Source organism: Danio rerio, chromosome 4 (assembly GCF_049306965.1).
Source record: "Danio rerio strain Tuebingen ecotype United States chromosome 4, GRCz12tu, whole genome shotgun sequence".
Taxonomy (NCBI): Eukaryota; Metazoa; Chordata; class Actinopteri; order Cypriniformes; family Danionidae; genus Danio; species Danio rerio.
In genome coordinates this window covers 14,333,691-14,347,755 of record NC_133179.1, presented here as the reverse complement: position 1 = coordinate 14,347,755, position 14,065 = coordinate 14,333,691, and the positions used below count along the sequence as shown (strand labels likewise).

At 34.3% G+C, this 14,065-nt stretch overlaps 1 protein-coding gene across 1 annotated transcript in view; it reads right to left on the bottom strand.

Moving 5' to 3' along the window:
- Positions 1-13,454, bottom strand: part of pdzrn4 (PDZ domain containing ring finger 4) — a 104,969-nt gene extending 91,515 nt beyond the window's left edge. Inside the window, exons 1-2 of the mRNA XM_073946718.1 lie at positions 13,393-13,454; positions 4,798-4,968 (exon numbers count right to left, since the gene is read on the bottom strand). The gene's annotated coding sequence lies outside the window, so the exon portion shown is untranslated. The remainder of the gene's footprint in view (positions 1-4,797; positions 4,969-13,392) is intronic.
- Between the last annotated feature and the right edge of the window lie 611 nt (positions 13,455-14,065).

Sequence of the window (14,065 nt, the reverse complement as noted above, 5' to 3'; positions counted from 1 at the left end):
CGACAACTGATACCATGTCTGTGATGCCTCATGATACCATCGCAGAAAGTCCTAATTTTCTGAAGCAAAGTGGACTGGTTCTGAAGATGTTATTCGTTATTTTTGTTTACATATGTATTTTATATTGCAGCCTCTTGCGATTAACTAATCGCAATGTTTTAAATTGTGATTGTGATTGTGATTGTGATTGTGATTGTGATTCGATTTTGATTAATCTCACAGCCCTAGTTGTTAGTACTGAAAAACCTTGGTGTATGACTATTAATGATGAAATACAGTAATACAGTAACCAGATTTTTTTTTACATTAAATGCCGGCAACCTTAGCTACCATTTTTTACCATACATTTTTTGTTTACAAAAGTTGTACTTACAATTCTGAAAAATACACAATTTTATAAGTAAAGGTTTTTTTTATTGCCATCATTGGTTCCAAAAACAAACATTCATGTAAGCTTTTATTGGACAAAAGGTTCTTTATAGGTCAAAAATGTGGTTCCGATTTTTACAAATATTCTATTGCTGATGCCTGTTACTATTTTTACTGGAATACAACTTAACAACACATTTTTCTGTCATTTTCTGTTGAGAAGAAAGATGCAAGTTTTTTGATGCAGATAAATGTTGTCAATCATCAACATGTTTAGCATCTAGCATTTCTTCTTATATTACTATCATCAGATTATTTAAATCAAGTTGTTATTTGTTTGTCTTTTCCTCTAATGTATGTTTGTTTTTATAAATATAAAATTATATTTAAAAAAATCATTGTTTATTATATATAATATATTTTTATATACAGAATCTTTCTTCAAAAAGCTTCTAGGACCCTATAGTGGGCAATTTTAAAGGTAGAAACACTAATCATGCTCATGAAAATGATCAATAAGATAATATCCAGGGCTGATTTTATACAGACAATGCATTTTTCTAGCTCATCTAATTCTTATTTATTTATTTTTTTTAATCTGTGTTTTGACAGCTGAACAAACACCATTCAGGTGCACAACAGTACTCTGTGATGAATGTTCAGGTGGTTCATGGTGGCAGGTTGAAAAGAGTCTATATCAGATAATATAGTCCATTTCAATTTGCATTTTCATAAATGAAATCTTTCACCCTTTCACTGTGCTCAACATCAATCCATTGTTGAATAACACACTATGTAATGAACACATGCAAATCTGCCTTCGGTTCAACTGATTCCAATACATTTGAACATTAGCATGCCAAGCTAGAAACCCCAGTACTTTAAAACATAACAAACAAACAAACATCAGGTAAAATAATCTATTCATTCATTAATTCTCCTTCGGCTTAGTCGCTTTATTTATCAACAGGATGAACGGCCAACTTATCCAGCATATGTTTTACACAGCAGATGTCCTTCTAGTCAATCCAGCACTGGAAAACACCCAAACTCTCTCGCCCATACACTACGGCCAATTTAGATAATTTCATTAACATATTCCACATGTATTTAGACTGTGAGGGAAACCAGAGCACCCGGAGGAAACCCACGCGAACATGGGGAGAACATGTAAACTCCACACAGAAATGCCAACTGACCCAGCCAGGACTCAAACTAGTGATCTTCTTGCTGTGAGGTAAACCACTGAGCCACCATGCCGCCCCAAAATAATCCATTGCAATACAAAATTTAAGTGCAAAATTCTACATTTCTCCCCCTTGGATGAAAACATTTAATGAGCTCAAACAATGCATTTTGGCATTACATATTCTCAAATCAATTCAAAGCCCAACAGATTTGATCGATTCCTATATACTTTGATGTTAGCATGATGCGAAGCTAATGCAAATGCTTTAACAAGCACAAATACACACCACTCAAACAAACATCATGCAAAACAGTCCACTCAATTCAATTTTCAATGAAATATAAACTTTATCCCCACATTATAGAAGACAGAAAGTCGACAATCAAACTTGCAGTGCATTATGGAGTCACCTAATCTTCGAATCCCGTGCCAAAACAAAGAGACTTTCTTAAAGCGGCAGAATTACTCTACATTTCTTCCATTCGCAACCATCTCCATGTCAGAAGTACTTACAAAATCCTAAAATGCTAATTTGCCTTCGATCTGAAAAGTCTGCTTGATTAGGAACAAAGGTTTAATTGCAAGAACCGCTAATCGTAAGTCTCTAATCGTCTAATCTACCGCATAACCTAATTGAAGAGACTCCAGACAGAGAGAGCCGTACTGGCTTAAAAAGCTTCAAACCATTAGTAGCCGAATGGACAAACAATGCTGTTTTAATTGAATCTATATGCGCTTCAGAGTCACATAGCATTTTCCTAATCGAACCCCAGCCAGTCTTGGTCTTCAGAGCGCACCGTCTGCTTTTAAGAGACAGACAGAAAAGTCGAGACTGGAGCTAATTATGTATCCCTGGGTGAGGAATTCCTGCAGAATCAGTCCAATTCGGAGAGGGAGCGTCTTCCCAGATGATTAATTAGGCACTAGTGTGTGAGTGTGTGTGTGTGTGTGTGTGTGTGTGTGTGTGTGTGTGTGACTCAAATCAAAGTCTGGATCTCACTGACAGTAAGAGGAGATACTGTATGCTCATATATATGCTGCCTTTAGGTGTCTTGTCTTCAAATAAAGAGTGTCGTTTGGTTGGGACGGGGCTGATGGGATGGCGAGGGTGGCTCTTATTAGTGCAGACCACTGTGTGGGTACATTTTAATGTGTTCTCCAGCAGACGAGGTTCAATAAAGGGCTGCTTGGTCATTAAAAATGCATCCATCTCAATTAGTTGATGAGTTTGGTGATTTCCCACACAGTATCCATTATATGGATTCAATAGCAGACAATGGAAACTCACAGGTGTTCTGCGTGTGTGTTTTGGAGAAATTACGTCTTTCCATATTAACTGAGACATTGTGGGGAAAGCAATTAAACAGACTAAGTAATTACATTGAAGGTTAAAGCTATGGAACTGAAGAAGCATCCAATGTTTGCTTTCTGTACTTTCATGCATGTTGTCTCAACACAAATCGATTATGTTAGCTTAACAGATTTAAGTGGATTAAACATAAAATAATTAAGTTGTTCCACAAAAAATATCAAGAATTTTGTTCTTTTAGCTCATTTTCAAACTCAGTAGTTTGAATAAGCAGCAAAAATTATGTTTTGAGTGCATATAAATGATACTTTTTATCCCGATGGATGAGTTTGTCCATATTTTATCCAACATTGAGTCATAACAAGAGTTAAAGACAACATTATTAGCCCCATGTAAAAAATGTGAATTCTTTTACAAATATTTAAGTATTTAAATTTTTTTTATTAATGTTTAAAAACTGCTGTGGTCAATATTATTTGCGCCTCATTTTTTTGGTAACACTTTTGTTGACTTGATCCACAGCGCTAAAAGCTAGGTACAAAATTGGAAACAGCTTGATTATATGCGGTACAGAAATTATTACAGTATTAACAAACCATTAACTAACACTACTGGCTTAATAAACTAATAATTAGCTGTTTATGTATAGTTAGTAGGGTAGAAGTTGGGTTTAGGTTTTGGGTAGGACTAGGGTCTGTGATTTGGCCTAAAATCTAAATCTCGATTCATGACTACGATTTATGACTGATTGTTTTATTTATTTATTTATTTATTTATTTATTTTTGCCCTCATAGTTCACTGACAGGCTTTGTACAGTAAATATGCTCTCATATTACAAGTGAGAGATTTCTGAACAAAGGATGCATTTATTTATTTTAAAATAATTCAAATAAACACACACTATATACTATTTATGATTATTTATTGAACATCAACGATGAACAACTGAAATTAAAATAATACATTGTCTAATAACCGCCCTTCCTCATCACCATTACTGAATTGACCAATCACAAAGCTTGCGTTACAAGTCGTTGTGATGTGTAGTCATATTTTTTTGGAACTTGTTTTTTCTTTACATAATTTCAGAGTAATATAATTAGTAGAAATTAGCCTTAACAGAGCAGGGTCATGTGACTTCACAAACAGTAGGGAAAGTAAATTGAAAAAATTGACCTGGAAAAATTTGATCGATTATTGGTTATCCTAATGTCAATTTCGATTACTTTTTGAATAATTGCCCAGCCCTATTCATAAACAGTTAATATCTTAATAATAGTCAGGTAATCCGGCAGCAGATAATAGAATGAATTGTGACCTTTACTAAGTATCTTAGTTTTTCCTTTTGTTTTTTTTGTTTTTGATTGGCTATAGAACAAACCACTGTTGTCCATTGACTTTACGTATCTTGCAAAAACTAGTAAAATATCATTATGGCAAAGACAAAAGAAATTAGTCATTCAATTTATTATGCTTAAAACGTGTTCTCTGTTAAACAGCATTTGGCATATTTTTGATAAAAATATTACAAATTTCACTGGAGGGCTAATAAGATTCAATTTAGTGGACTAGTGGCTTTTGGGAGGAAAAAAAAAAAGAACGTTGGATAAATTTTAAAAAATGTCATGTCGATTCGATTGTCCTTATATCAAGAAGAAGAAGGTGGAAAACATACAGGGAAAAAAGAATTATCACAGTGAAGTTCCCAGAGGACCTATGTGGTAAGGACACTTATAATACCAGATGTCTGTTTGACCCAACATGAGTAGGGTAGCAGTCATTTTTATGTTTTTTAATATCTGCAACAATTCTAAAAAAGTATTGTTTATGCTGACAAAGAACACACACTTTGAAATGTGTCACTTTAACATACTGTAACTGTTAACTTGTATATAACCCCAGAACTCTCTCTTTGAATATCACACTAACCTCAAGCTTCTACTGTAGATTCCGGGGCACCAGGAACCACTGCAACACTGACTTCAGCTCATCTGTTCAACCTGGACTCAAAGTGATGAACATAGATGACATCTCCACTGTCGATCCGTCTCTTCACAAGCTGCCGTCAGACTGTCAGGCCTGTCATTTTCCTTCCTGTCCCTGGAGACAAGTGATGATGATATTCACTGTAAGCTTACAGCACACCCTCTCTCACCTTCTTTCACAATGTCAAGGGACTTTTAATATGGTAAATACTGGTATATGGAAGACTACAGGAATTAATTGACATACACAATGATTGTGCTGAATACGTATACAGTTCAAGTCGTTGTGGTTTTTTTCTCAAATATTTCCAAAAAAAAATGTTTAACTGAGCAGGGAATTTGTTTGACATTGTCTCCTATGTTTTTTCTTTTAAACAATTTTTTATTTGTTTTATTTTGGCTAGAATAAAAACAGTTTTTAATAAAAAAAAAAAAAAAACATTTTAAGGTCAATATTATTAGCCCCCTTAAGCAATATTTTTCCCCGACTGTCTACAGAATAAAGTACTGATACTGTGCATTATTAAGTTCAGTTATTAGAATTAACTTATTAAAACTATTATGTTCAGAAGAAGAGTGTAAGTGTGTATATATATAGTGTATATAGATAGATAGATAGATAGATAGATAGATAGATAGATAGATAGATAGATAGATAGATAGATAGATAGATAGATAGATAGATAGATAGATAGATAGATAGATAGATAGATAGATAGATAGATAGATAGATAGATAGATAGATTTTGAAATGTACTATTAATCAATCAACCAACCAATCAAATAAACAAACATTCAACCAACCAAACCAACTAATCAATCAACCAATCAACCAGCCAACCAACCAACCAACCAACCCAACTAATAAACCAACAAACAAACCAACCAGTCGACCAGTCAACTAACCAATCAACCATACCAACTAATCAATCAACCAATAAATGAATCAATAAATCAATCAATCAATCAATCTATCAACCAACCACTCTATCTATCAACCAATCAATTAATCAACCAACCAAACCAACTAATCAAATCAACCAATCAATCAATCAACCAACCAACCAACAAATGAATCAACCAACCAACTAACTCAGTCAGTCAGTCAGTCAATCAAATTAGTCAATCAGTCAATAAACATTATGTGTTAATTAAGATTTATTTAATTAGGTTTGTGAATTAAGGTTCATTTGTGACAGAAAATGTAAATGCACTCGGCATTATCTGTGTTCAATATTTTTTTTATAGATGAGCAATTCCAAGCAAGAATAAATTGAGTTTGAGACAAACAAAACTTATATTATTTTTTCTTATAATCTAATTTTTAAACTTCCTTCTAACTAAATAGCAAAAATCCTGCACTGCATCAAGCTCATTTATGAATTCTACACATACTGTATATCACCTATACTTTTTAGTATTACAAAGCCATACTAGCTTGCTGGAATCAAACTCAGACCACAGAATACAAAACAGAGTCCTTCACTTTAATGCTCCCTGTCTTCACAAGACTGTTTCCCGCTCCAAGCCAATTCAAGGGTCCAGGATTCAAGAACATCATTTTGTTCCCAGTATGACATGAGCAGACCTGCACTGTGCATATGAAAACACACACACACACACACACACACACACACACACACACACACACACACACACACACACACACACACACACACACACACACACACACACACACACACACACACACACACACACACACACACACACACACACACACACACACACACACACACACACACACACACACACACACACACACACACACACATAGACGCACACACATGCACACAGCTTCAGAGAGATTGAAAGGTGAGAGTGTGAAAACAGAGTGTTGGTGAGAGGTTACTAGATAAGAGGACATTGACTGTCTTTCTACAATGACATACTGCACTCTTCCATTCTCTCTCTCACACACAGACATACACTCAGCCTTTCCACTGAAATAGTGTTGATGCTCATATTAAGGTCAGTACATGGTAAAAAAAATATGGCTTTGTGGTATGTGTGTATGTATTATTATTAAATCAAAACAGTGTTATAAGAAAATAACATTTTTATGATATATGTGTCAGAGGAGAAAATGAGTTTCAAGCAACAAAACAATAAAAGTGTAATATGGCTTTGAACTGTTTTCCTTATACATGAGAAAGTGTCCTTTCATTTTCTTTTTAGCTTAGTCCCTTTATTAATCAGGGGTCACCACAGCGGAATGAACCGCCAACTTATCCAGCATTTGTTTTATGCAGCCGATGCCCCTCCAGCTACAACCCAACACTGGGAAACATCCATACACTCTCATTCACACATATACATTACGGAAAATTAAGTTAATCCAATTCATCTATAGTGCATGTCTTGGGACTCGTGGGAGAACATGCAAACTATACCCAGAAAAGGCAACTGATCACGCTGGGGCTTGAACCAGATCATGCTACCCACTGCGCCACCGTGACCACAAATAGAATTATTGTTTATTGAGTTCGCAAGCAATTTCTGAGTGAAAATGTGTTTTTTTTAGTGTACATGTTTGCATAATACTTTTCCTCTCTAAACGAATCAGACAAATGTGTCTGACATTACAGTTTTACATTTTTGAGCTTAGAAGATTTTTATTTTTGGTTCACAAACGGATTGGAATTTGGGACAGGGCCAAAAGTGGTTCCACAGCACTGCATTTGTGGGAAATGGATTAAAACAGTAAAGCGAATTAAGGCCACCAGCAATAAAATAAAATAAAATAAAATAAAATAAAATAAAATAAAATAAAATAAAATAAAATAAAATAAAATAGGTGACGCGGTGGCGCAGTAGGTAGGGCAGTCAAATGACAGTAAGAAGGTCGCTGGTTCGAGTCTAGGCTGGGTCAGTTGGTATTTCTGTGTGGAGTTTGCATGTTCTCCCCGTGTTCGTGTGGGTTTCCTTTGGGTGCTCTAGTTTCCCCGACAATTCAAAAAGACATGCGCTATAGGTGAACTGAGTAAGCTAAACTGTCTTTGGTGTATGTGTGTGAATGAGAGTGTGTGAGTGTTTTCCAGTGATGGGTTGCAGCTGGAAGAGCATCTGCTGTGTAAAACATGTGCTGGATAAGTTGGTGGTTTATTCCACTGTGGTAACGCCTATTTAAAAAAAGGACTAAGACGAAAAGAAAAGGAATGAATGAATAAATAGCTATTAACTGCACTATTAATTGCAAAATAAAAAAAAAAGAAAATAAAATAAAAGAATAAAACAAAATAAAATAAAATAAAATAAAATGGTGCCATCGACTGGCTCGTACCCACAGCCAGTTATCAGTGCCTGTGCAATAAAATAAAATAAAATAAAATAAAAACTTGCCATCAACCTGTCTCGCACCCACAGCCGGTTATCAGTGCTTGGCTGTTGGTGCTTTGGGCTGGATATTATCGGCTGCTTCAAAACTCATTTCAGAATTCAGGATAATCCACAATTAAGCTGAGAGATGATGGTGTTGATTGCCACCCCATCTTGCCAAGCTTCTTACAGGGGGTGAAAAAATTGTGATTTAGTGTGAAGCGCCAACAGAGGTAAAGGGTCTCTCAGCAGGCAGGGTGGGTTGGCGAACACTGGCAAAGTGCTGACGAGCCAGAGAAAAGATTGGAAGAGCAATTGCACACTAGAAGCACACACACACACACACACACAAAACCTCAATATCATCTCTGAAGGAGCCATGCCTCTATTGTGGGCCGTAAAAACGCAATCGATCACCTCGGTGGAGCTTAGAGTCACCGGTTAAATGAATTTACACAACACATTTGCTTCTACGAAGGCGTCATTTTCCGATCTGCCGCTTTGTTGCATTAGAGGTGAGAAATGCTGTTAGACCATACTAAATAAGATGTCACAAATAAGCCGAGCAGCATGGGATATGTTGAGGCACAGAGGAACACATAGCGCTTCTTTACTGTGCAAACAATCCAATAAAAACGTCCACGCGACCTGCAATTACGCACATATATGACACCCCCTGCCAAACCAATAAAAACTACAGGGGGTTTGACAAGCGCCGTGATGCTTTGGCGTGTATTATGAATGACAATCCACATCAAACCGGCCCAGGAGGGTTGTATATATGTGGTATACGTCCTCACCGAGACCCCGCTGAACCCTGAGATTCAAGCGGCCCGCTTTTGGAAAACACTTGCTTCTGCACTGCAGGCCCTGCCACACACACATTGGCTGATTTATGATGGTCTGTCAGAGCTAATACAGCCTGCTTTACATGCTTGCTTCTAAGCTAAAAGACAGCCAGATTCATCCGACAGAGCTCTTTCTGCCACAATGGCGCTACTAAATAACAGACAACACACTTGCTGCTGAAACATTGGATGTATGGTGAACATATGCACGTCTGATTTGCATAATAAGCATTTGTTGGCAAACACAGATGTTATTTAGATGAGGAAAGGCTGAGATGTCATGTGATTTAAGTCAATGCTGATTTAAGTCTTCTTGGTTATTAATTTCTCTACAACTGATGTTTTTTTACTGTAAGGCTTCTGAAGTGAGGTTTAAAAATGCAAAGGAGATGTTAATGAATTTTAGTGAATTAAAGATGCAAAGCCACAGAGTTATAGAATGGACTGAACATGTATTATACTGTCGGTTAGTGATTTATAACAATAAAAGAAGTTATTAATCGCATTCTTTAAAATATCTATAAATATTAAATATATGTATATGTTAAATATATCAATTAAATGTATATTATTGTTATTACTTTTATTATTATTATTATTATTACTATTATTATTATCATTATTACTACTACTATTGTTTGTAGTCATTTCCACAAAAACTGAAATTAATTATTAAAAGTAAAAGGAAGAACAAAGGAAGCATTTATTATGTTGTCAATTACTGAATTATAATATAAAGAATACAAAATATATTTTAAAAAATTAAGTATTTAAAACTAAAGAACACCCTATAAAATCTTAGCAATAATTCTTTTTAACAAAATAAAATGTAATTTGTGTTTTATTATTATTAATGATGTTATTAATGATAAAATAAATAATCATAATGTTGTCATTTCCACAAAATTTTTATTCTTACATTAAAAGTAAAAATTTACTATTGATATAAAATATATTTATATAAAATATTATAAATTTAGGTGACAAGCTGGCTCAGTGGTTAGCACTGTTGCCTCACAGGAAGAAGTTCAGTGGTTCAAGTGCCAGCTGAGTCAGTTGGCATTTCTGTGTGGAGTTTGCATGTTCTCCCTGTGGTGGTGTGGGTTTCCTCCGGGTGCTTTGGTTTCCCCCACAGCTCAAGACATGCGGTACAGGTGAATTGGGTAAACTAAATTGTCTGTAGTGTGTGTGTGAATGAGTGTGCATGGATGTTTTTCAGTTATGGGTTGCAGCTGGAAGGGCATCCGCTGTGTAAAACATATGTCGGATAAGTTGACGGTTCATTGCACTATGGCGACCCCTGATGAATAAAGGGACTAAGCTGAAGAAAAATGAATGAATGATTTATAGCAAGGGTCACCAAAATTGGTCCTGGAGGGCTGGTGTCCTGCAGATTTTAGCTCCAACCCTAATCAAACACACCTGAACAAGCTAATCAAGGTCTTACTAGATATACTTGAAACACCCAGGCAGGTGTGTTAAGGCAAGCTGGAGCTAAACCTTGCAGGGACACCGGCCTTCCAGGACTGAGATTGGTGACCCCTGATTTATAGATTTATAACTTTAAAGTACTTTAGATAAAATCATCTGCTAAATACTGAAATGTAAATTTATATTTCAGGTGGTACCAAACTGATTTAAGACAACTCAAATCTCAAATCATTTCTATGACAATTTTCCAGGGCTTATAAACAGTTAAAGCCTTAAATTCATCATTGCATGTTCAGAAAAGAAAGCCAAAGACTCTAATTTATAACAAAATGCACATGCACAGACTAATAGTTTTCATTTACAGTAAGAATTAAGTAATAAGATATCCTCTGTAGCAATAAAAATACACAGAAATATGTAAATTGTGGTATGAGAACAGATCTACCAACATGAGCACATGCAGAACACAGAACAATTTGGTGTTGGGGGAATCTAAAGAGAAATATTTGAGTTCATATTGACATCTGACTCTCACCTAAAACATACAGTTGAAGTCAGAATTATCGACCCCCTCTTTGATTTTTTTTCTTTTTTTTTTTCTCTCTTTTAAATATTTCCCAAATTATGTTTAACTGAGCAAGGAAATGTTCACAGAATGTCTGATAATATTTTTTTTCTTCTGGAGAATGTCTTATTTGTTTTATTTTGGCTAGAATAAAAGCAGTTTTTAGTTTTTTTTTAATCATTTTAAGGTAAAAATTATAAGCCCCTTTAAGCTATATTTTGTTTCGATAAAACAAACCATCATTATACAATAACTTGCCTAATTACCCTAATCTGCCTAGTTAACCTAATTAACTTAGTCAAGCCTTTAAAAGTCACTTTAAGCTGTGTAGAAGTGTCTTGAAAAATATCTAGTCAAATATTATTTACTGTCATCATGGCAAAGATAAAATAAATCATTATTAGAAATGAGTTATTAAAACTATTATGTTTAGAAATGTGTTGAGAAAATCTTCTCTCCGTTAAACAGAAATTAGGGAATAAATGAACAGGGGGGCTAATAATTCTGACTTTACCTGTACATGAGATTAATGGGGCACTTTGCTAAAAATAATATATATAATAATAATATAGGCAATAAAGAGTATAAAAAATAATCTAGAACAACTATGATCTTCTTTATGAATACACATGCAATATCAAATCACACAAATCCCACTATACAGCCATTATATTCAAAACAACCACAATAACTTGCAAGGACAAAAAGACAACATCTAAATGATAATACGTGTTTAAACACACATAAGACATCAAGCCACAGCAGAAACAGCATGTGTGGCTTTGCAGGATTTGAGGAAATCTGTGTTCTGTAAGTCACTGCCAGTGCTGCTTCATTAAGAGTCTTAATGGTGATGTTTAATTAGTGCCTTCTCACTCACAACCACTGATTTATGAATATGTGTGCGTCAATGAGGGATGAAGCAGAACAGAATGCATACAGATCATGAAACGTTTACAGTACACACTTGCACACAGACACTAATACATCCCTAATCCCATATAGAAATCTGACACAAGGCAATACAAGCAAATCCCATACACTGTCAAAACAAATGCAGGGTTGCAGGGATTTAGTGATTTGGGGGCCCTAAGTAAATCCAGCCAAAAGTTTTAAAATGCACCTTTTGTACTTTATTTTTTAGATATTTTGCTGGGTTGTTTTTTTTTTTATATCACTCAATCTCCTTTTTCTACAGTTTATCTAAATGCTTATGTAGCATCTTGTAACATATTGTAAAACCTTTAAAATGATTTGTTTTTATGTTGTTAATCTTAAAATAAATATAAAAATAATAAATAAACTTCCCAGAGATGGGTTGCGTGTGGAAGTGCATTCGCTGCGTAAAACATGCTGGATAAGTTGGCGGTTCATTCCGCTGTGGCGACCCCAGATTAATAAAAGGACTAAGCCGACAAAAAAATGAATGAATGAATAAATAAACTATTTCATTTTAAAATTTAAATCTTTTTAACAACACAAATTAAAATTTTTAGACCCTTAACATATATGATAGTAAATGATGTTATATATAATCTTTAGGCATAATTTTTACTTCTAGGTATTTATTTGGGGGCGCTCAGATTTCCCAGGGCCGATTTTCAGCGGCCGATTACTGTGCTTATTGGTTAAATCCGCCCCTGGTTCCACAACAAAAATCGATTAACTTAGCTTGAATTGAAGTGGATTGAACATAAAACATTTCAGCTGTCCCAAAAAAGAATTATGATAAGCACATTTTAAATAAGTACTTTGAACAAGCAGCAAATTATGCTTTTGAGTGTATTTCACATATTAGTTTATGTGTGGATTTAACAGACATAAATAAAAATTAAAATGAGATGTCAACAGTGCAAAAATGGCGGTTTACATATATATTTTTCAACTCTAGAATTACAAATCATATATATATATATATATATATATATATATATATATATATATATATATATATATATATATATATAGCCTACACAAACAAAACACACACACGGTTCAAGTTTATTGTATCGCTCAAGGTGTAGGGGTATTGTTTATTTAAGCAGATTTAGCCACCCTAAACAGGACATTTAATAATGAGAGTACTATAGACAAAAATGAATATATTATCTAGTTAATTAAATAGAACTTGAACAGGATCCATTGATTTGAATCTACTGTGTCTCTAGCTAATGTTATGCTGACATCTACTGGATGAATCTGAGCCTTACAGCCCAGTGCGTATATGTATATATATATATTTTGAGGACAGCGATATTATTTGGATTTTAAAACGACTAAATTGCAATATGTTGCTTAAACGTTGACATGTAAACCCATCTTCAAAAAGAATGTCAGGTAAACAAACGTTATTACTCACTATTTTCATCTCCAGCGTGGATTTGCTTCCGTCCACTTTGACAGGTGTGACTGACCCTGATTACTTGTCTCACGTGATGGCTGCGTAATTAAAGCACGTGCGCTTGTACGGTGTGTTTATTTGGCGTTATAACAGCGATGGCCACTAGAGAACGTTAATTGAAACAATTCACACTTAATAGATTTGTACATTTCATATTATTTATTTATTTTCAAAATGTATTTACATTTTATTACATGTTCTTTCTGTCAGTTAGTGGAGCTTGAGATATTTGCAAAAATTGCAGCTTTTTATATGCATTTTTGTTTAATGCGTTTAAATTTAAACCATTTATATCAAACTACCTGTACAGTTCAGCACTTTTCTTCAAAACTATTTTGTAAGTAATCTCGCGAATTTATAAAATGACAAATTTATAAATGTTGGCAGTTTTTCAACAAAATAAAAGTAAAATTAGTTTTTAATAAAATAATTTTAATTAGTTTTAGAATATGAAATTAAGCAATCAATGAATAATTATTGTTACTGTTCATTTAACGATGCATATTTACAGTGTGAAAAATTGTCATGCTATAGTTTATAATCATCTATCCAACAGTTTTAGAGAGAAAACATCTGCGATAGGCTTTATTTAAAAATATCTTGGAAAACTTTCGCAAAAACTGTGATAATA